At 56.9% G+C, this 20,570-nt stretch overlaps 1 protein-coding gene across 3 annotated transcripts in view; it reads left to right on the top strand.

The window, feature by feature from the left end:
* The window catches only part of ZMIZ1 (zinc finger MIZ-type containing 1), a 234,348-nt gene that overhangs the window by 65,358 nt on the left and 148,420 nt on the right, over window positions 1-20,570 (top strand). For all 3 annotated transcript variants that reach the window (XM_082629392.1, XM_082629394.1, XM_082629393.1), the window contains exon 3: window positions 352-447. The gene's annotated coding sequence lies outside the window, so the exon portion shown is untranslated. The remainder of the gene's footprint in view (window positions 1-351; window positions 448-20,570) is intronic.

Raw genomic sequence — 20,570 nt, forward strand, 5'->3', positions numbered from 1 at the left:
CTGTCACCGTGCCTGGGGCCGCACAGGAAGGCCCTGGCTTTCTACCTTTCTCACCAGGAAGAAAAAGACAACAGCACAAAGGCCCCCCGAGCCCCAGAAAAAACAAAACTTACATAGATTGCACATTTTTTTTAAGAATGCCACCAGGAGGAGTTGGCTTGCCAGGTGGCTTGCACCGCAGGGTGGGGAAGACAGCCGGCTCCGATAAATCAGGCATCCCGGGGCATGCTTAAGTGGCCCAAGAGGCCTCCAAGATTAGCCCGCAGGTGGGGACAGAGGTGGGAGGGAGTGGGCTGCCGCCTGTGCCCTTGGCCACTCACACGTGTTCTGTCTCTCTCCCTGCGTACCCAGGACGAGGAGGAGGAGGCCCATTGGCATCAGACCAATGCTGCGAGGGGTGTGAGGATTAGAGCCGCCGTCCATCACTCAGCTGCCAGACCTAGAAAGGTAATACCAGACCCCCGACGCCCTGATGCCTGGGCTGCACTGCCCCCTTCACCTGAAACCTGGCCGGGGCAAGGCGGGGCAACCGGTCGTGATGGGGCAGGGCCAGAGCCAAGGGTTATCAGCCTTTTCGCCCAGCCCTTCTTGCCCTGGGCTTCCGAGCTTCTCTGTAATGCCTTGTGTGTGTCCAGCACAAAATGCTTCTGGGCTTCAGTTTGTCCATCTCTAAAATGGGTCCTCCATTGACTCCAATTCTCGAGGATTCTGTGAATCACTTGGGCCTCCTCGTTATTTGGAGTTAAGCCATCTTTGCAACCTGGCTCAGTTTGAACTCTGGGGGCATAGCCAAGGGTCCTAGCCCTTGGGGGTATAGCATTAAGGCCACAGTGTCTGCAGGGCCAGACAGGGTTTGAGAAGGGAGGATTTTCCAAAGCAGCCCTGGCTGGAGATGTGTCTCACTGGAGCTGTGGCTGCGGTCTCCTTTGTGGCAGGATTTGAAACTCCAGAGTGATCTCCCTGGCAGCTCTGGGCAAGAATTATCATCTACATTTTCAGACCGGGAGACCAAGGCACAGGGAAGTTAATGGGCCTGCAGGGGTTCACACAGCAAGCTCTGGCCACACCGTAGCAGCTCAGCTTTATCCTATTCGCTCTGTCAGCCTCTATGCTTTGACTACACTACACTGGTCTGGCCAGGGAAGTCTGGCTGTTGAGCCCAATAAACCACCGGTCTTTATTGTGTGCCCATGGTGGGACCCATCCATCCATCTATACACCCATCATCCATCCACTCATCTATTCATTTGTACATCCTCCCACCCAACCTCCCTCCTGTCCAACCATCCTTCCATCCATCCATCCATCCATCTATCATCCTCCCACCCAGCCATCCTTCCATTCACTCATCCGTCCATCCATTTATTCATTTGTTTATATCTATTTATCTGCTCATTCTTCCAACTGTCCATTTACTCATTAATTCACACATCAGACACACACTGGCTCTTATACCAGGCCAGCCCTGCACTAAAGGCTGGGTTTTGAAGATGAATCAGATCCAGCCCTGCCCTGGAGATGGTGCACTCTGCGATGGAGGTTGATACGTGATCTCAGAGCCAGGCTCAATTCCATAAGGTCAGTGCTCAAGGCCCCTGTAGTGTCTGAGACTGCATGAGGAAGGGAGGAGGGGCCACGTGCTGGTAATGCAGGCAGGCATTCAGGGAGTGCTTCCCAGAGGAGGTGGCATTGTTCATTTATTCATGCCCTAATTGTTTATTGAGAAAGTCTCCTTGCTGGGAACCACTTGATGTTTTGGAGACATCTCAGGGAATAAAACTGACAAAACTCCCTTTCCTGTGGCGCTTACATTCTCATGAGGAGACATGGACAATGAATGCCTAAAATGTGATATATCGTGTCAGATGATGCCAAGTTTTAAGAAGGGAAATTAGGCACTAAAGAAACAGAGACTACAGGGACTTCCCTGGCTGTCTAATGGTTAGGATTCTGTGCTTTCACTGTGGAGGGCCCAGGTTCAGTCCCTGGTTAGGGAACTAAGATCCTGTAAGCCGCGCGGCACAGCCAAGAAAAAAAAAAAAAAAAGAAACAGATACTACAGCATGAGTAAAGTGTTCTTTGACAAAGGATGGTCAAGGAGGACCTCTGACAAGGTGACAGTTGAACAGAGACATGAATGCAAGGAGGGAGTGAACCATGGTGCACTTGGCACGTTCATGGAAGTAGCAGGGATGCATGTGGCTGGAGGGAAGTGGAGGTAGGAGGGGAAATCAGAGAGATCCTGGGGGACCCGCTCATGTAGTTGGACAAGAGGAGAGCAGGGAAATGGCTGAGAGGCTGTTGCCCATATCCAGGTAGAAGGTGGTGGTGGCTTGGACTAGGGTTGCAGGGAAAGCAGTGGAAAGCATCAAAGTCTTGACTGTATTTCAGAGACCTTGCAGACAGGCTTGTGGATGGATTAGACCTGGAGGATGAGGGAAGGGGGGACAGTCCAGGAAGGCTCTTGGGTTTGGGGCAGGAGCCACTGGGAGAAGAGAGGTAGCTGTTTTTCTCCGCCGGGGATGACAGCAGGGAGGGCTGAAGGCAGCCAAGGAGCTGTGTTTTAGACACGTTAGGTTTGAGATGCATTTGAGACATCCAAGTGGAAAGGTTGAGAAGGCAATTGGATATATGAGTCTGAGAGGCAGAGAGGAGTCCCGACTGGAGATATAAATGTGGGAGCTGTTGTGTATAGATGGTGTCGCAAGCCACAAGGCTGATGAGGTCATCTTGGGAGTGAGTGCAGAGAGAGCGCTTCAGAAGCCTGTGTCTGAGTCACGGGGCATCCAGCCCTTAGAGGGAGGGAAGGTGGGGTGGAGGCAGTAAAGGAGATGGAGAAGGTGCAGCCAGGGAGGGAGGAGGAGAGCTGAGGGAACAGGCCCTTCGTGAACCAGGAAGATTTTGCTGGCAAATTGGGGAAAGGACACTCCAGGTAGAGGGAACAGCATAACAAAGGCTCAGAGGCCTCAATGACAGAGCCATATTTGGAGAGGGGTGGTGGAGAGGGAGGAGGGACCAGAGCAGCTCCCCCCTGTACACCTGGCCACACAGAGGCCAGGGCCCATGGGTGTCTGGCAGGGCTGTATAATAAATGACCCCATGTCTGGGGACCTTCCTTGTCACCCTGGTTGGCACTCCCTGGTCTCAGCTGATGTCTGTGCACTTTGCACTTTCTTTTAAGGAGCTTCGCCTACCTCTCCTGACCTCCCACCATCCCTCTGGGGCTCTTGGGCCCCTGAGACCTCCCCCTTGCCCAGAGCACTTGTCTGAAAACACAGGGCTCAAGGCAGCAGCTCAGGAGCTGTCGGCAGGGGAAGGGTACCCAACAGCTTCCTATTGAATCTCTAAGCACTACCTGGATCCTTTATCTTAAAAGAAACTGTCAAAACTTCCTGGACTATGAGTGTGTCAGAGCTGCCCGCTCACGCTCAGTTAGAGCAGAGGAACTCACTACCTCTAGTGGGCAGACGCGCGCGTGTTTGGGTGGGGAAGGGTCAGCCTTTCGTGCGCCTGTGGTGTTTCGCACCCAGTACTCAGCTCTCGGTGGAGAGAATGGCCACGGCTCCGTCGGGGAAGGCTGCAGAGAGCAGCTGCTGCCCAGAGGCTGGGCAGGGGTTCAGCCGGGCTGTGAGGTGGAATGGGAGGTGAGGGGAGAGCGTGTGGCCGGCCAGCAGGCTGCAGGGGCACAGGCCAGCCCCTCTGCCCCAGCGAACACAGTCCGATGTGCGTGGGATGTGGCAAAGGCCCAGGAGACTTCTCCGTACTGAGTATAGGATGGAGCCAGGCAGGGACTTGGTGACCCCCAGAATCCCTCAGGGAGGTGTGCCTCTGACTCCGGAATGGGGACTGGGGGAGCCATGGGAAGCCGCTCTGATGATGCATGGCTCTGTGGCAGGCCAGTGGCAGGAGGCTGTGGGTAATCTAATTAGTGTGCCAGGCATATGGGCCAAGTAATCCTGTGCCTTTAGACTCACTTTCCTTTAAGCCTGCCCCCACCCAGTCTCTCCCGAAATCCCTCCACTGCCTGGGTGACATCTAGCGGGAGTGGACTTATCTCCATTGAACAGATGGATAAACCAGGGCCCGAGAGGAAGAAGCTTGCATGATGCCACAGCTAATAAGTGGCAGGGTAGCACTTTGAACCGGGTCCATCTGGACCCCAAGCCCACGCTCAGCGCTGCCTTCTGCCATCTCCCAGTCTCTCCTAGATCTAGACTTGCATGCGCCTTCATATAAACCACCTGTTCCACATCCCCATTTTGTAGATGAGGAAACAGAGGCCCAGAGAATGTAAGACACTTGCCCAGGAGCACACAGCAAGCCAAGGGCAGAACCTATACCAGAATCTGATCTGGCCCACTGTGTCCACCCAGCTCCACCTCCACCATGTGCAGGCCCAGGGATCCCATCCTGGACCCCACCCACTTCCTCTTGGAGCATCCACTGCCTTTCTGTTCTCCTGCAGCCTTTGGCACTCTCTCTGGTTGAAGGCACCAAGTTCCTCATCAGAAGGCTCCATTGTGCCTATTGTTTAAATATAGATTACTAATGAAATGCCTTTTCATTGCCTTCCCAGTGAATAGTTTCCGTGTAAAGTTAATTTGCAGTGTTATGTAAATTCTGTTTAACTTCAATCAAGTTTCTAATTATGTTTTTACCGCAGTAATTCCCATTTGATTTCTCATCTCCTGTTGGGTATTTAATGTTCGGGTGGGCAGGTTTGCTTTCCCTCTGTCTCTTGGTTTCCAAGGTCCACTCCCTCCCTGACCCCTGTCTGTCTTTCCTCCTTTGCTCCTGCTTCCTTCATCCCCTGCCCCTTCCCTGCGAATCATACCCACCTCCTCTCCTTCCTTCCCTTCTTCCTCTTGCAGCCGTTCCTTCTCCCTTTCCTGTTTCCCTCTGCTCTTTCTGGCTCTGTCTCCCTCTCTCTGCTTCCCCTCCTCCCTCCTGCCCTCTTTCCCCTTGTCACCTCCCCCATCTTCCTTCTCTTTCCATTTCTCCATCACTCCTTCTCTCCTGCTCGGTGCTGGGGGCCTGGCCCTGGTACGGTGGGAACTGGTTAAGAGCATGGGTGCTGGATCTGTGTGCAGCTCCTGATCTGCCCCTTATTATTATTTTTTTTTTAATTTTTATTTTTTTGCGGTACACGGGCCTCTCACTGTTGTGGCCTCTCCCGTTGCGGAGCACAGGCTCCGGACGCGCAGGCTCAGCGGCCGTGGCTCACGGGCCTAGCCGCCCCGCGGCATGTGGGATCCTCCCGGACCGGGGCACGAGCCCGTGTCCCCTGCATCGGCAGGCGGACTCTCAACCACTGCGCCACCAGGGGAGCCCCTGATCTGCCCCTTTTTAACGGTGTGAACTTCAGGTTGCTGATCCCTCATCTGTAAAGTGGGGTGACAACATTACCTACCTTGTAGGGTTGTGAGGATTCAGTAAGATAATATATGAAGAAGGGCTTAGCTTAGTGAGGGGGCCTGGTCGGAACTGGCTTTCATTTTAGAACTCTCGACCACACCCCTTATTTCTCTGTGGGCTTCCTGAGGTGCCTCTGCAGTGGATGTCTGTGCCACTGGGGTGATGGAGGTCAGGCCTGAGGCCAGGGCAGGGTGGGAGCCAGGCGCAGACCCCCACAGAGCTTGTGGCTGTCCCCCTGGAGCAAGGTGTCAGCCCTGCCTGTCAAGAGATGTGGCCTCCTTCTCCCTTAGAGGGCTGGTCTCGGGGCTGTGGAGATGAACAGGCCTGCTGTTCTCAGGGAACATCTGAGGCACAGACCCCCAAAGCTGGAAGAGCCCTCGAGACCCTGGCCCCCAGACCTTTCCCAAATGACAGAGTAAAGGCAGAGCTGCTCCCACCAAGTTGGACTAGACACCCCCTTCCCCCCACCCTTTCTCCCACCCTGGATGCCCCCCAGGCCAGACCATGGACTCTGGCTTCAAAACTGCTGCTCCGGGTAGCAAGCCCCAGCAGACCTGTCACTAACTCACTGGGAGACTCCCCTCTGAGCCCCGGCTCCCCTCCTGCCCTACATCCAACGCTGGGCTTTGGGATTCTCCCTGCCTTCAGCAGCTGGGCGGCCACAGTTTCCCAGCAGGCATCTGCCCTCTGGGTGGGGAGGGCGGAAGGAAAACACCAGACAAGGCCGAGGGCTGGGCGCTGTTCCTCCCCTCCTTCTCTCCCCTCCTCCCCCCCTGCTCTATTCCCATCCAGCACGTCCCTGATGCGTCCAGGAAGCAGAAAACAAGTGTTTGGAGAAGGCATTCTTCTAGGTGAAGAAAGGCAGGCCCGGTCCCTTGTCCTTCAGACACAGGGAAACCTGAGCTGGCCCAGTCCCGGCCTGCTGGACCGCATGATCACCTGACCTGCCGCAAGAGAGAGAGAGAGAGAGAGAGAGAGAGAGAGAGAGAGAGAGAGAGTGTGTGTGTGTGTGTGTGTCTCTCTCTCTCTCTCTCTCTCTCTCTCTCTCCCTGGTCCAGGAAACCTTAACCAGTCACGTGGCTGCCTTCCCTGTTTGTCTAAGTAAGCAGTTCAGGCCAGCTGCAGCCAGGAGGCTGAGACAGGGAGCCAGGGGAGGGGGCCACACTGGTAGGGGCGTTGGACAGAGGGCAGCCCTGAGCCAGGTCCTGGAGTTTTCGGGCCTCTGGATTTGGTGTGGGGAGGCCTGGCCTGGGGAATGGCCACTGCTTCTGACCCCCTACCTTCCCTGGACCTCCCCTACCTCCATCTGTCAAGAAAAGATATTGGGCTTGCTGACTACAGAGAACACGCCCAGCCCTGAAACAAGGAGGGCATCCTCTGTCCAGGAGCATCTCAGAAAGGCCAAAGAGGGACACATGTGGATGCAGCAGCCCCTGTGATGTCCCCTAGAGCGTGTTGCTGAGTCCTGGCCCCTCAGCAGGAGAGCCCAGGTCAGCCCATTGTCATACATCCAGCAAGCCACTGGCTAATTCAGCAGATAGGTATTAAGCACCTACTGTGTGCCGGGACCTGGGCTAGGCAAGGGGGTAGGGTTGTCCGCACACCAGGTCTTCCAGAACCTCTCTGGACCTCCATACCTGTGACATATTTTCCTCCTGTTGGATGGACAGGATCACCTTTCATAGCAAAGACCCTGTGCTCATGTCATGAGGCAGCCATGTCCCGCCACACTGCCACTCCAAGAAGATGAAACCTCAGCGTTGGGCAGGGGACCTCAGGGGAGCTGAGAGACATCACTGAGTCCCTCGTGGACCAAGCAGCTGGGGCGAGGGTCCCTGTCCTCCAGAGAGGCTGGAGTCAGAGCCAGGCTTCCAGAGCAGATGTGGGCAGAGTGCAGAGACCCTGAGCCCGGACATCTGAGGGCCTTCTCCGAGCCCACCCAGGCAGCAGAGCCCAAGGGAATGCCCCAAGTAGGGCCTCCCTCGGCCTTCCTCCATGTTTACCTGACCTGAGCTCTGTGTCTTACCTATAGAGGGCACAGTCCCCCAGGTCCTGGAGGAGGAGGAGGGCTATGGTGGCCTTGGAGGCGGTGCTTTTGAGAGCCCACCTGGGTTCAAGTGTCTGTTTATCCCCCTTCCTCCCTGCTGCTTCTGTCCCTCCTTCCTTTGACAGACATTTCCTGGCAACCAAGTCTGTGCCAGGTCTGTGCTCAATACAAAGTACATCCCTGGCCGTGGAGATGCTCACTGCCAGGCTGGCATCAGCAACATCTCAGGGTGGGCTGAGGCCCAGGGAGAGGCAGCCATTGGGTGGGGATCAGGGTGTGGCTGACTCCACAGGCTGCCCTAGGTTCTGGGGAAGCTTAGGCATACTTTCCCTGGATGGACTGAGGCCGATTCTACTAGGTGCCCGGGATGAGGGGCACAGAGAGCTGCCATCAGGGCCACACAGAGCATTGTCGGACCTTGTCTCTGTTGTGATAGGATTTGGGGGTGTTCAACCTGTAAGGGTCCCATGGGCTAATGAGCTCAAGGCCATTCTGATACAGCTGGAAAACTCCAATCCAGAAAAGGAATGGAGGTGGGGTGGCCACTGGTTGAGCTGGTGACACAGGCCAGCCATCCTGCCACCCATGACTGAATGTCGATTCTGGCCAGGGGTGGTTCTAAAGCTTGTGTATCTCCAGCCTCAGCTTGCATGCCCCCGGGGTCAGGAGGCTCACTACTGCCCCATGGCTGTCTCAGTAACTCTCCCTGGTAACTGGTGCCCTGGCCGCCCACCAGGCTGTAGTCTGGCTTGTCTTCTACCCTGCCCACCTCAGGCCCACAGACCTGAGGATTTAGCCTCCTTAACCTGGTCCTTCCCAAGCTTCACGGCTTCCAGGGAGAGCATCAGGCTGGGCCCGCAGACAGCCCCATCAGGGCCTGTTTGATTGGACTAGTGTGGACATGTCATCAGTGTCCTGCGTTGGGCAGCCGAGGTGAAGCCAAAGTCAGCCCCTGCCCAAGTGAGCAGTCACCTTCCCAGCACAGCCCCTGGGGAGGCCCTTGGGCTGCCCACGGAGCAAGCAGGAGACCTGGATCCCAGCTCCATTCCTGTGTCCAGGGCGATCTCAGGCAAGGCCCAGCCCCAGTCAGCCCAGACCACCTCCTGTTCGCAGTCCTCCCCAGCACTGAGCTACAAGAGGCCTTTGTCCATGGTGGGCCCTCCACACTTTCTGGCCTGTTTGCTTTCTGAGTTGCCTGTTTGCCAAGCAACCTTGAGAGAGACCTGAGACGCTTCTCCCATAACCTGTGCCCTGGGCTGAGGGCCTTTGTTCAAACCTCTTCCCCCTCACTGGGCCAGGCCACTAACTTCTCCTTTCCCACCACATCCTCACCTGTGGACAGGTGAGTCCCCAGCTCGTGAGGCACACGGAATGGGTTGGGTTCCCCTGGAGACCATGGGTGGTCCCACAGCCCCTGGACCGAGTTCTCATCCCACCCAGAACCTGACACTTTTAAGGATCCAGGCATCCAAAACTGGGGTCGGGGGTTGAAGGTGTCTTACTCTGGGTGCTGCTTCCATGGTTTGACATCACATTGCCCCTGGTGTAGGGACTACCCTGCCTGGCTGGGATGCCACAGCTTCTGCAGAGGTACCACACCGTCCCTCGTCTTTGACCCCTGGGAAGTTCTACCTTTGAGGCCTGAGATCCATCCTTGTTCAGCTTCTCCCCTTGTCCTGGTCACTTCAGCATGGCTCCTTGAAAGTGACTCTGCCCAAAGTGGGGGAAGACAGTGATCTGATCCCCAGGGAAGGGCTGATTCCTACAGCCTCTACTCAGCTGTGCCTGAAGTTCTGGGAATAAAACCCAGTAGTGCTTTTTTGTCAAGGCCTCTTGCTAGAAAACAAGTAGCTGGAGGTCTAGAGGTCAGAGGCCAAAGGCCACTGAAGAGGCCAGGGCAGCTGCCCACTCCTGCCCCAGAAAAGTTTGGATGCTTCTGAGGAAGGCTCCACAGGGCCCTGCTCTCTCCTGGTCTGGGCAGGGCCAGTGAGACAGGAAGCCAGGGCAGGTCCAGAGGATGGGACTCAGGGTGGCCTGGGCCTGAGCCAGGGATGAGGCGAAACCCAGCCCTGGCCTGGTCCCAGGGCCACAGGCACACAGGTCACCCACCCAACAGGAAACCCTGCCCGGCACCCCCTTTGTCCCACCCCGTGTTTCCCGCGGGTGGTGCTTCTACTGTTTCCCGTGGGAGCTGCTGCCAGGAATCATGCCCTCTTGAGAAAGGAAGCTGGACCTCAGGCTCGCGGCTGCCCTGCCTCTGACCTGTTCTGACGCCCTCCCAGGGCCTCCCGTTGGTGGAAGCTCTGGGTCCCTGCCCGTCCCTCACCCACACATGCTGGTGACTTATCTTCTCCTAGATGATCAGTCACCTTTAGGGGCCTGGCAAGAGAAACCTCATAGTGGGGCCAGGCCTGGGAGCCTGGAGAGCAGGGTTTTTGTCTGGGATCCACCACCAGCTTGCTGGTGCACGTGGGCTAGTCACTCACCCACTCTGGGCCCCGTCTGTAGAAAGGGGAGAGGAAGAAGCTTTGCCCAGCTATGAGCATCCCATGGGATAAAGGGTTTGGAGGTAGGATGAATCTATACCCTATAAGGACAACCAGGTTTGGGGTTCACTGCCCTAGATCCCCCCACCCCCAATGCATCTCAGATATCTCTGTATCCAGCCCAGTGGGGAACAGTGTCTGTGATGGCCCCCAAGCAGGGAGTGAGACGTGAGTGGCTGCCAGTGTCGCCATGGGGGATGGGGGTAGTGATGCTGGCTGTCTGGGTCATCCCACTGATGACACAGGGGCCAGCTGGGCATCTGTGCCTGGGCAGGAGCCCTCCCTCCTCCCTCCTCCCTCCTCCCGGGACCTGAGAGGTGGAACGTGCCAGCTCTCTCTGCTCTGCCCTGCTCAGGCAGATGGGCCAGAGTGGCAGCTTGTGGGCCGAAAGCCGGGGAGGGTGCAGTGCCGAGGGGCCGATTGTCCTGCCACTCTCCAGCCCTCCTCCTCCCCCTGGTAGGTGCTCTGAGGACTTCAGTTTTCCTTTGGTTGTGATGTGGAGTGTAAGGTGCAGGGAGGAACAGGGCAATGATACTAAGAGCTGCAAACACTCTGTGGAGGTGCTGCTCCGATCCTTTAGCTACAGGAATTCACGTTCACTGTGGCAGCATCTCTGAGGTCACTACTCCTGTTGTCCCCATTTCCAGAGGAAGAAACTGAGGCACAGCCTAGGAAATCGACCTGCCCAGAGTGGTTACGCTGGGACTGAACCGGGCAGCTCACCGCAGAGTCTGTGCTCTTGGCCACTGTGCCGCACAGCTTCTCTGACCCACCTCCCCTGACCAGGTACCCCCAGCCTAAGCCCAGCACAGTATCAGGGGTTGCAGCTTGTTCCCAAAGGGGGATGAAGGGAGGGTCAGGATGCCAAGGTGAGCAGACCCAAGTCGCCATGGCATTGGGTGAGCTAACAGACTCGGGGTCACCCTGACCTTGTGGACCAGCTAAAAGCTTGTTAGCAACAGGGAAGACCATAGGTCCAAGCAACCCAAGCCCCTGCGCTGTGTGGTGACAACTCAGCCTCCAGTGGTCTTGGACACGTTGCCGCTCTGAACCTCAGTCTCCACGTCTGTCAAATGGGCCTTTCAGAGCCAGTGGCATAGGGAGCTGTGAGGAGTCCTTGAGGTTCTGGGAACACAGTGTCTGACCCCCGTGGCTCCTCGGGGGGGTGTGAATTTCCTTCCCAGTGAGTCAGGCCACAGGGACGGGGACATTCCTGGCAGCAGGATTAATGTGGGCAGGGTGCCGAGGTGGGAGCCCAGACGTTACGGGTCAGAGTCAGGCTGGGGCCTTGAGTATGAGGGTGAAGAGTTGGAGCTGACCTCGTAGACAATGGGGAGCCATTGAAGTTCTTGGCCAGAGGAGTAATGCATCCTTGGGGAGAGGAACCTGAGAGCAAAAAAACCTAGCATGCTCTTCCAGGTGTGGGGCCCCGATGCAAAGGGCGTCACATGGTTAAGAAACTTGGCCCTGGTGGGTGTCAACGCCAGCTTTCCTCCTGGGCGCACGGTCCACAGGGCGCTGGGCAGCCCAGGCTGGGAGTGTGGGCACTGCAGAGGGGAGTAGGGGCAGTGCTTATGTCTCTTCCTCTGTGTGTCCCAGAGTCCCCCCTGCTCGGGTTGTCTGGGTTTCCCACCCAGCTCTGGGTGGGGCCCCGCCGCTCCTTCCTCCCTCTGTGGCTTTCTGGTCCTAAATGGGAGGGGACTCTGGAGGTTGCAGCGGGCTGTGGAGTGTGAGCTAGGGTGGGGACACTGGCGGTGGGTGGAGTCACGGGATGGGTGGCCGTGAGTCAGGAATTGCTGGGCCTGTGTGTCATCTGGCTGCGTGCTGTTCTGGCTTCCCTGCGTCTGTCTGCCTCATCTCTCCCACCGGCGTCTGCGCCTGTGGGCTGCTCTGCTGGGGCCACAGTGCTATTTCTAAGAGCTCCAAGCCCACGATGGAGAAGTCAGAGGAGCTGGACTCCAGGTCCCAGGCTCCCCCAACACGCAGGGTGACCTTGGACATGTCCCCTCCCTGCCTGAGCCACCATTTCTCTGATTGAAGAGTGAGGGTGGGGCTGCCCAGGGTTTCTCAGCTTCTGCTGTACATGAGATCCAGGGCAGCTTTGAAAGATAGCACACCCCAGACCACTTAAATCCCTTGGGCAGGACCTGGAGCCTGGGCGGGAACCTCCGGCCTGGACGGGCTGCTCTCTCCACCTTCCCCAGGGCCCCCGCCCCAGGCAGCACCGTGGACCAGCGTGTGGATGCTGGAGCCCAGGGCCTGCACTGGATCTAGCTCTGCCACTTTCTAACACCATGGGCAAGTGACTTCATGTCTCTGAGCCTCATTTTCCTCATCTGTGAAATGGGGAGGACCTTACCGCTTTATAGAATTGCCATGGGGACTAATGGGTTAACAAGTGTAGCCAGTGCCTCTTAGAGCCGGGCCTAGGATGGATGTGGTGAGCCCTGTGCAAGTGTCAGCTGCTGTGTTCTCTGATCTAAATCTGTTTTCACACCACCCCTCCCATCACTGCTCATTCATTCATCCACTCATCACTGCTCAAACACTCTGGGGGCAGGCCCTGTGCTGGGTGCTGTGGACGACAGGAAGGAGACACCATTGTGGGGCTGGCCTTGGCCTGTCCAGGGGTCCAGTCCCAGAGGGCAGCTTCTGTCGGTCCCAAGGGTTGATGGGCAGGTGGGGGGTGGCTCCCCCGAGAATCCCACCAAGTTGCCGAGCTGAGGGAGCCCCTTTCTTAAAGAACGCACAGAGACCTCAGCCTCACGGGAGAAGGGGGGGCATCGTAGGCTGGTCCTGACGGCCTCAGCTGGGAAGCACCTAGGAGTCCTCAGTGCCTCCTGGCAGGGGCCCTGGGATGCTCTCTGGGTGTGTGATGGCTCAGACAGGGCTGGGGGGCTGCCCAGGAAGGCAGGAGCAGCCAAGGTAGGCAGTGAACAGAACAGGGAACCTCCTCGTAGCCCATCGCCAGACCTGGCCCCATCCTCCATCTCCTAGAGTCCTCCCAGCAACCCAGGACATTAGGTAGGCACTAATACCACTTTACAGATGGCAGATGGAGGCTTCAAGGGATCGGGAGGCACTTGCCCAGGCCAGGGAGGGTATGTGCCCAAAACAGGCTTGGAGCCCCCCTCGGTGTTAGCAAGATCCGGCGGGACCAGTCAAGCTTCCCTGGGTGGCTGCATCAGTGGAGCATCTTGGGACAGGCTGCAGAATGCAGTTGGATGATTAACACACCCCGCAATCCTTTTCTTACCCAGCCTTCCCAGCAGCGACCCTGCAGACCATGACAGGGCTGCCTGCAGCAGGGAGGGCTGGCGTCCCTACAAATAGCATGAGCTCCCGTGGCCTGGCTCCTCCGAGGGCCAGGGGTTGGGCGCCCTTACCCCAGTGCAACCTTCTCCCTCCCCATTGCACCGTGAGTAAACTGAGGCAGGGAGAGGTGCAGGGACTTGGCTGAGGCCACGTGGCTTGCAAGCAACAGAACTAGGACTTCATCCAGGCCTGGGTGACGTTAGTGCCCGTGCTCTGACCCGCTACCTCCTGCAAGCGAGAACAGCACTCTCCTTTGTCTGGCATCTGTAAATCTGGGCCTTGGCCATCACTTCACACTGGCTTGGCCCACGTGTGACCAGAATCCCAGAGGGATGCCTGTTTGGGGAGTGTGACCGCCGGGGGCTGGCCCCTGGCCCAGGACAGGGATGGTCAGGAACACTCGGTACTAGCATTTTGCATATGCTGTCGGGAGTGCCCGTGCCCTTCAGCCCCTCGACCTTCCCTCCTGCCCTGGGCCTGGAGTCCAGGCTGCCCTGTGGAGCGGACAGCTGACGGGGCTGCCCAGTCCTGCACCAACCATGGGTGTCGTGTTAGCTCAGCCAATTTTCCAGCCAGTGTTAGCCCGGACCAGGAAACTGAGCCCTGGAGGGACAGGGGGCTTGTGTGTGAGTCCTCAACTTCTCAGTCTAACCTCCAACCAGAGCTGGCCTGGCTTCTCGTCCTGTCCCTCTCTGAACGTATGTCCCCTCCTCTGCAAGGTGGCAGGCTTGGACTGAGGATCTCCACGGACTCTTCTAAGCGCCTCTGCAGGCCCAGTGAATGCTACAGGGGATTTGGGATCGAGGGTACCACAGGGGTGAGGTTGAGATGGGCAGCACAGGGCCCTGCCACCCTAAGCAGAGTGGGCAGGGGCAAGAGACAAAGCCCATAAAAGGGGCCACTGGCAGAAAATTCAGTTTAAATCATCGGCATTGGGAGTGGCAAGCACCCAGGTGGGTGGCAGGGCCCCTGGTTTGGCCAGCCCCAGCCAGGTGCCCCTCTGGGCAAGAGCCTGGCCCCTGGGGAGGGTGAGGCTTCTGCCCACCCATGGGACCTGATGACATGGTGGGTGTGGAAGAGAGCCCCTGGCACAGAGCTTGTACCTGGAGGATGCTCAACACCTTTGGCCGTTCTGTGGGGAGGGATTGGGGGCCGCCCTCCTGGGAGCAGGTGACCCTCAGGAAGCCTATCTCTGGGGAACAGACCCACCGGGCTGGCTCTTGAATCAGCCTCAGAAGGGGCCTGAAGCCAGGATTCATCTTCTCAGGATCTTTCTCCATCTTTTTGGTAAGAGATCCAGTGCCTCCCTCCCCAGCAAGACCCCAGGTCTTCACTTGGCAGCAAACCTGAGCCAGTGAGAACAATGACAGTCCCTATTTACCAAGCACTTCCTGTGCAAGTGCAGTGTGGGCATAATCTTGTTAAGTCCTTACAACTCTGTGAGAGGAGGGACTCATTATCCCCATTTTACAGATGAGGAATCTGAGGCCCAGAGAGGCTAAGTTTCTTGTCCAGCATCATAGCTCAGTGGATAGCAGAGCCACTCTACACACACATTCTGTTGTGTCAGAATCTACAGCCACATTATGTGCCCTTAGTCCATGTTGTACCTCCCCCCTTGATTAGAGGAGAAATTGTTCATTTGACGACTTGGGAAGAAGGGAGCCCCTTCCCTCTTCCTCCAGCAGGAGTGAGCCACGAGTCACAGCCAACTTCTGTCTGGTCTCAGTTTGCCCCATTGAGCAAGCCCGACATCAGTAGGCTGGGTGGCTCGGCACACACGTGTGCCATGAGCCGGAGCACCTCTGAGAGGCAGGTTGGGTGAACGTTGTTCCTCGGGGCCTGGATGATGCTCGTGGAGAGGGCGAGGACTTTTCCCTCTGATAGGGCTCTCCAACCTGGCCTTGATAACACAGCAAATTGGAATTGGACTCTGGGTGAAGCTTTGGCGGGGCCCCCGGGGATGTGTCTGCATGTGCCCTTGAATGCAGCTGTCCCCTGCTCCTGATTTCATCTGTCATTTTCTCTTCAGTCTGAGGCTTTTCTCCTGACAAGCCTCTGGGCCTTCGCCCAGGAGGGGTGCCCTCCTGCCTGAGAGACTCTTCTCAAGAGCATGATGCCCTCGACACCCTGTTTTGCTGCCCTCCAGCACTCTGTCCTAGAATTACTCTGTGTCTTGCCCGCCTCGCTTTAGACAGTGTGCAAACACCCTTGGGAAGCATCCAGGCTGGCGATGTTGGCCTTCGACCATGCCCTCCTCTCCCCACCCATCCACTGCCTACTCTTTTCCCTCTCCTTCTCTTCCTTCTCTGGTGCAAAGTAGGCAGTGTCATTAGCTCTTGGGAGAAGGAAATGAATGGATGGATGGATGGCATATCAAACATGAAGGGGAAGCAACCTGAGTGTCCATCAACAGATGAATGGATAAAGAAGATGTGACACATATATACAATGGAATAGTACTCAGCCATAAAAAGAAATGAAACTGAGTTATTTGTAGTGAGGTGGATGGACCTAGAGTCTGTCATACAGAGTGAAGTAAGTCAGAAAGAGAAAAACAAATACCGTATGCTAACACATATATATGGAATCTAAAAAAAAAAATGGTCATGAAGAACCTAGGGGAAGGACAGGAATAAAGGCACAGACGTAGAGAATGGACTTGAGGACACGGGGAGGGGGAAGGGTAAGCTGGGACGAAGTGACAGAGTGGCATGGACATATACACACTACCAAACGTAAAATAGATAGCTAGTGGGAAGCAGCCGCATGGCACAGGGAGATCAGCTCGGTGCTTTGTGACCACCTAGAGGGGTGGGATAGGGAGGGTGGGAAGAAGATGCAAGAGGGAGGGGATATGGGGATACATGTATATGTATAGCTGATTCACTTTGTTATAAAGCAGAAAGTAACACACCACTGTAAAGCAATTATACTCCAATAACAATAAAGATGTTAAAAAAAAAAACATGAAGGAACAACCCCTAGAGGTCCATTTATAACCCCCATTTTCCAAATGAGGAAACCAAGTCGCAGAGATGTTAGCTGGGCAGAGAGGTTTTGGAAGCCCCTACCTTTCCCAACACCTGCTTCTGTCCCCACGGTGCCAGGTGTGGCCCCAGGTTTGTGCTGGGCGTCTCCTGACCACCAGAGCTTTTCCCACCTGGAGGCATCCCTGAGGGCCCAGCAGCAGACTTGTCAGGCATACACTTCATTCAGCAGAACCTGCCAGTCTGACCTGCCCCAGTCACTTGCGAAGCTTCCACGCAGGAGAGAGGGAGGCGGGAAGCCGAGGGGCACGCAAAGAGGGGCATGCAGCAAGGACCTGCAGGGCAGGGCCAGACAAGACGCACTTGGCTTCCTGGGCCTGGGTGTGGGCAGGCTGTCAGAACAGCTCAGAATATTCTCAGCAGAAGTGAAGACATACAGGATTATTGAAGCAAGGGTAGTTTGTGATTCTCAGGCAGCCCTGGCCAGGAGTTTCCCCAGACCCCAAGCCACCAGCTTCCTAGGTCTGTTTACTTATCTTTTCCTTGAGGCCAACTGCAGCTGCTGTCCTTTGGGGAAAAGACTCAGGATTTCAGGCCTCCCCTGAGCACTCAGGGCCGCCCAAGCCTCTATGCTCAACCCCGCTGTCCCTGGAGTGAGTACGAGGGTCTCACAGCTGGAGATAACCAGGCACCCAGTTTTAATTATGCAAGGAGAAAGAAAGAAACACCGTCCAAATGTCTGGAAGCTCTGGGCAGGGAAAGCTCACTTGGGGGAACTATCAGGGAAGGCAGCATGGTGTAGGCGGTCCTTTGGGCATCAGAGGATGGACAGGGTTCCAATGGGCAGAGCTGGGACCACAGAGCTGTTGAAGGCGTGGTTTGGGGGCAATAAGACAGTGCACGCTCTAGCACTTCCAGCTGCGTGACCACTGGTATCTGCCGCAAAGTTTCTTCATCTATAAAATGGGTCTTGCAGTTCCCTGGTGACAGAGTCGTGCTAAAGATGGAGAGAGGCAGTGAGAGCTTCTGGGGCTGTTGAGGAAGGGCCCTGGCAGGTGGGAGAATCTGCTGGGTTTGTCACATCTTGAGCACGATGGGTGTGTTTGTGTGTGTGTTATTAGCAGCAGGTATGAGGATCTGAAGCCTGGTGACAGCCCTGAACTGCAGGCCAAGAGGTGGCATTGGTGTAGCCCCTGCCCACCAGCCCACACGGGGTGGTCCAGCTCCCTGCTCCAGTGGCCTATGGGTAGCTCGGTGTTCTGGCCAGTGTCCTGCTCTACAAGGTCAGCCTGGGGCCTCCCCTAGTGGGTGAGTAGTTAGAGAGACAATTCAGAGCTGCCTTTTTCCTCCTGGCCATCAGACCTTGGTTTCCACATAGGCCCAATTAAAACTGGGTGACTGATTATCTCTGTCTCTTCCCCATGTCTGGATTCCCCCAGCTTGGTGAGGTCAGAGAACATGTATTCCAGGAATGTGGGAGGCGGGACAGCCTGCCTGGTTTGGATAACCATTGGGGTAAATATTTGCCTTGCTCCTGGAGCCAGCACTGGCTGCCAGGGTAGGACGAGGGGCCTGTTCCCAGGGTCATGTAAGGGGATGCTTCCCTGGGTGGGTCTTGGAGGTGAAGGAGCCCGTGCCTCCCGGGTGAGCCTGGGAGCTGGGTCTGAGGCCACTCTGCCTGTGCAGGGCCCCTGAACCAGCAGCTGTTCGACCCATCTGTAAAGTGGGGGTGGGCGGAGCTGCCTGGTCCAGCTCAGGTGAGGAGGGTCAGCCCCACGTGAGAGCCAGTTCAGGTCAATCAGTTCAGCCAGTGGAGCAGCAGGTTGGATCCAGTTTGGGTGGGTGCCCACATGACCGTGTTCTGGTCCCCACTTGACCACTTATGACCTTGACAGTTAACCCTCTCCCAGACTTTAACAGTCACCGTTTGCTCACCTGTTCTTGCGTGGCACCTGCATCTACATACCCATATCTCGTTAAACCCTCACAGCCACCAGGGCATGAGGGGCACATGTGTGTGATTAGTAGCAGATGACAAGAGCCCTGAACTTCAGCTCAGCAGTGCCACTCGTGTGGTCCCCTGCCCTGCGACCACAGCGGGGCAGTCCGGTCCCCTCTCCCAGAGGCCTGGGGATAGGTCAGTGCTCTGGCTAACATCAGGCTCTACAAGGTCAGCCTGAAGCCTCTCCTGGTGGGTGAGTATCTGGAGGGGCAGCTAGTCCCTGTTTAGAGAGGAGATGGTCAGAGATGCCAAGTGACTTGCTCAAGGTCACCCAGCATTAAAAGGCAGAGCAGGGATTCAAACCCAGCTCTACGCACCCTTGCCCTCGACCTCACCACTGAGGATAGGGCCGGGCTCCAGGCCAGAATGTGGGCCCCAACCCTTGGTGGCTTAGAGAACAACTGGTCACTTAGCCACGGGCACAGAGCCCTCATGATGCCCCACCTCCTGGACACCCTGTGGCCCGGGCACCTCTGTCCTCCAAGAATCCCTAGTCAGCCCTGCCTTTTTCTGGGCCAGCCCCAGCCCCAATCAGCGTGGCCTGGTGCCTCCACCCAAGCCCACACCTAGGTGGGTCCTTCCTCCCAGGGGAGGAGGAGGGGATGGGAAGGTGACTGTGGCTGGGAGAATCCATCTGAGGCCTGGGACAGTCCCCACCCCTGAGTGACCTCTGCCAGACCCAGCCTTGCCACTTTCCAGCTGCAACACCCCTGGCAACTCTACCCTCCCTCAGAGCTCAGTGTCCTGCTCTGCAGAATGGGTACTCGTTCCCGCCTTGCCCCGCCTCCGGGAGCACCAGACACGCGATGAGAGTGAAAGCACGTTTCAACCGTGATCTGCACACCGCGTCTTCTGCCCCTTCCTGCCCTCGCAGCCAGAAGCGGCCCTGTGGTCGGGGCGTCCCCCTCACCCAACCCGGATTGAGAGTCCTGAGCTGAGGATGCCCAGGAGAGCCCTTTGGGCAGTGGGGCACATATCCCCCTGGGAGCCTGGGTGGGCCCAACAACCCCCCTGGGCCCTGAGTCTCAGGCTGTGCACCGCCCCATGGCACTGAGGGCCCTTTAAGCAGAGAACACTTACCTGCGTGGGTCCATGTCCTTTATGGTTGTGGTCTGCTCAGGCTGGGAGCAGGCACGGGACACCTGTCCCTGGTCTCACCAGGTGGCCAGACCCTTACAGGCTGTGAGGCTCACCTAAGGGCACCCAGGGGGCCGGGGATGGGGATGGATGGTTTCACCTCTGTGTTCACAGCCCCACCTGGGCCTGAGCTCCCCCACCTCCACCCCAACATGTTTGAGCAGCCAGTGTGAGTGAGGCCCAGCACAGGGTCAAGGGAGCCCGGGTGCCCAGTGCCAGCTGGGCAGGGTGTGGGCTCCCTGGCTGGTCATCTGGTAGTGGGCAGAGTCCGAGTGTCGGCAGACCACCCGCTCATGTCCGGGCTCTGTTCATATTACTTATTCGCTCCTTACTACCTGCATGACCTTAGGAAGCTATAGAAGCTCTCTAGGCCTCATGTGTAAATTGGGGGTGCTCTTTAGTTTCTACCTCATAGCATTTCACCGAGGGCTAAAGGAATATCCCAGGCATAATCCCCGATGTGGACCCAATCAAGGCGAGCTCCTGGTCCTTTCTCCTTCCCAGGTTGGGGTCCAATACAGGTTTACGGGAAAAGGGTCAGTCCCCAACCAGGGGAGTTCATATCCTGGTGCCCCCTCTGTGTGGTGCCCTTGCTGTGTGACCTTGGACAGGTCTTTTCCCCTCTCTGGTCTGTTTGCCCCTTTGCCCAAGCCCAACAGCAAAGAACCGGGGATGGCTGGGGGCAGAGAGGCACGAGCATGTGTTCCATGAACCCAGGGGCCTCTACGAGGCAGGATGGGCAGGCGTTGTTCCTTGGGGCCTGGGTGTCGCTCACCGAATGAGCGAGGACTTTCCGGCTTCTGTCTCAGCTGCCAAAATAATTATTTTCTCTTTGTCAGTGGGTCTGCGGCCAGCTTGCCTTTGGGAAAGGCCTGAGCTGTGGGCAGTGGGGAAGCAGGAGGCTGATTCCAGTTCTCCCCCAGCCACTGACTTGCTGCGTGACCCTGGGACGGGGGCAGGTGCTGCTCTCTCCAGGACTCACTTTCCTCCTCTGTGAAATGGGAGAGTTGGAGTCAAGGGCTGTTTGTGTCCCCATGGCTAGCAGAGTTTGGGGACTGCCAGAGTCGAAGAGTCAGGGCGCAGAGATATTCTCTTTCCCGTGTGGGGTGGAGGTACCA

The sequence above is a fragment of the Mesoplodon mirus genome, assembly GCF_964341445.2.
Source record: "Mesoplodon mirus genome assembly, chromosome: 2".
Taxonomy (NCBI): domain Eukaryota; kingdom Metazoa; phylum Chordata; class Mammalia; order Artiodactyla; family Ziphiidae; genus Mesoplodon; species Mesoplodon mirus.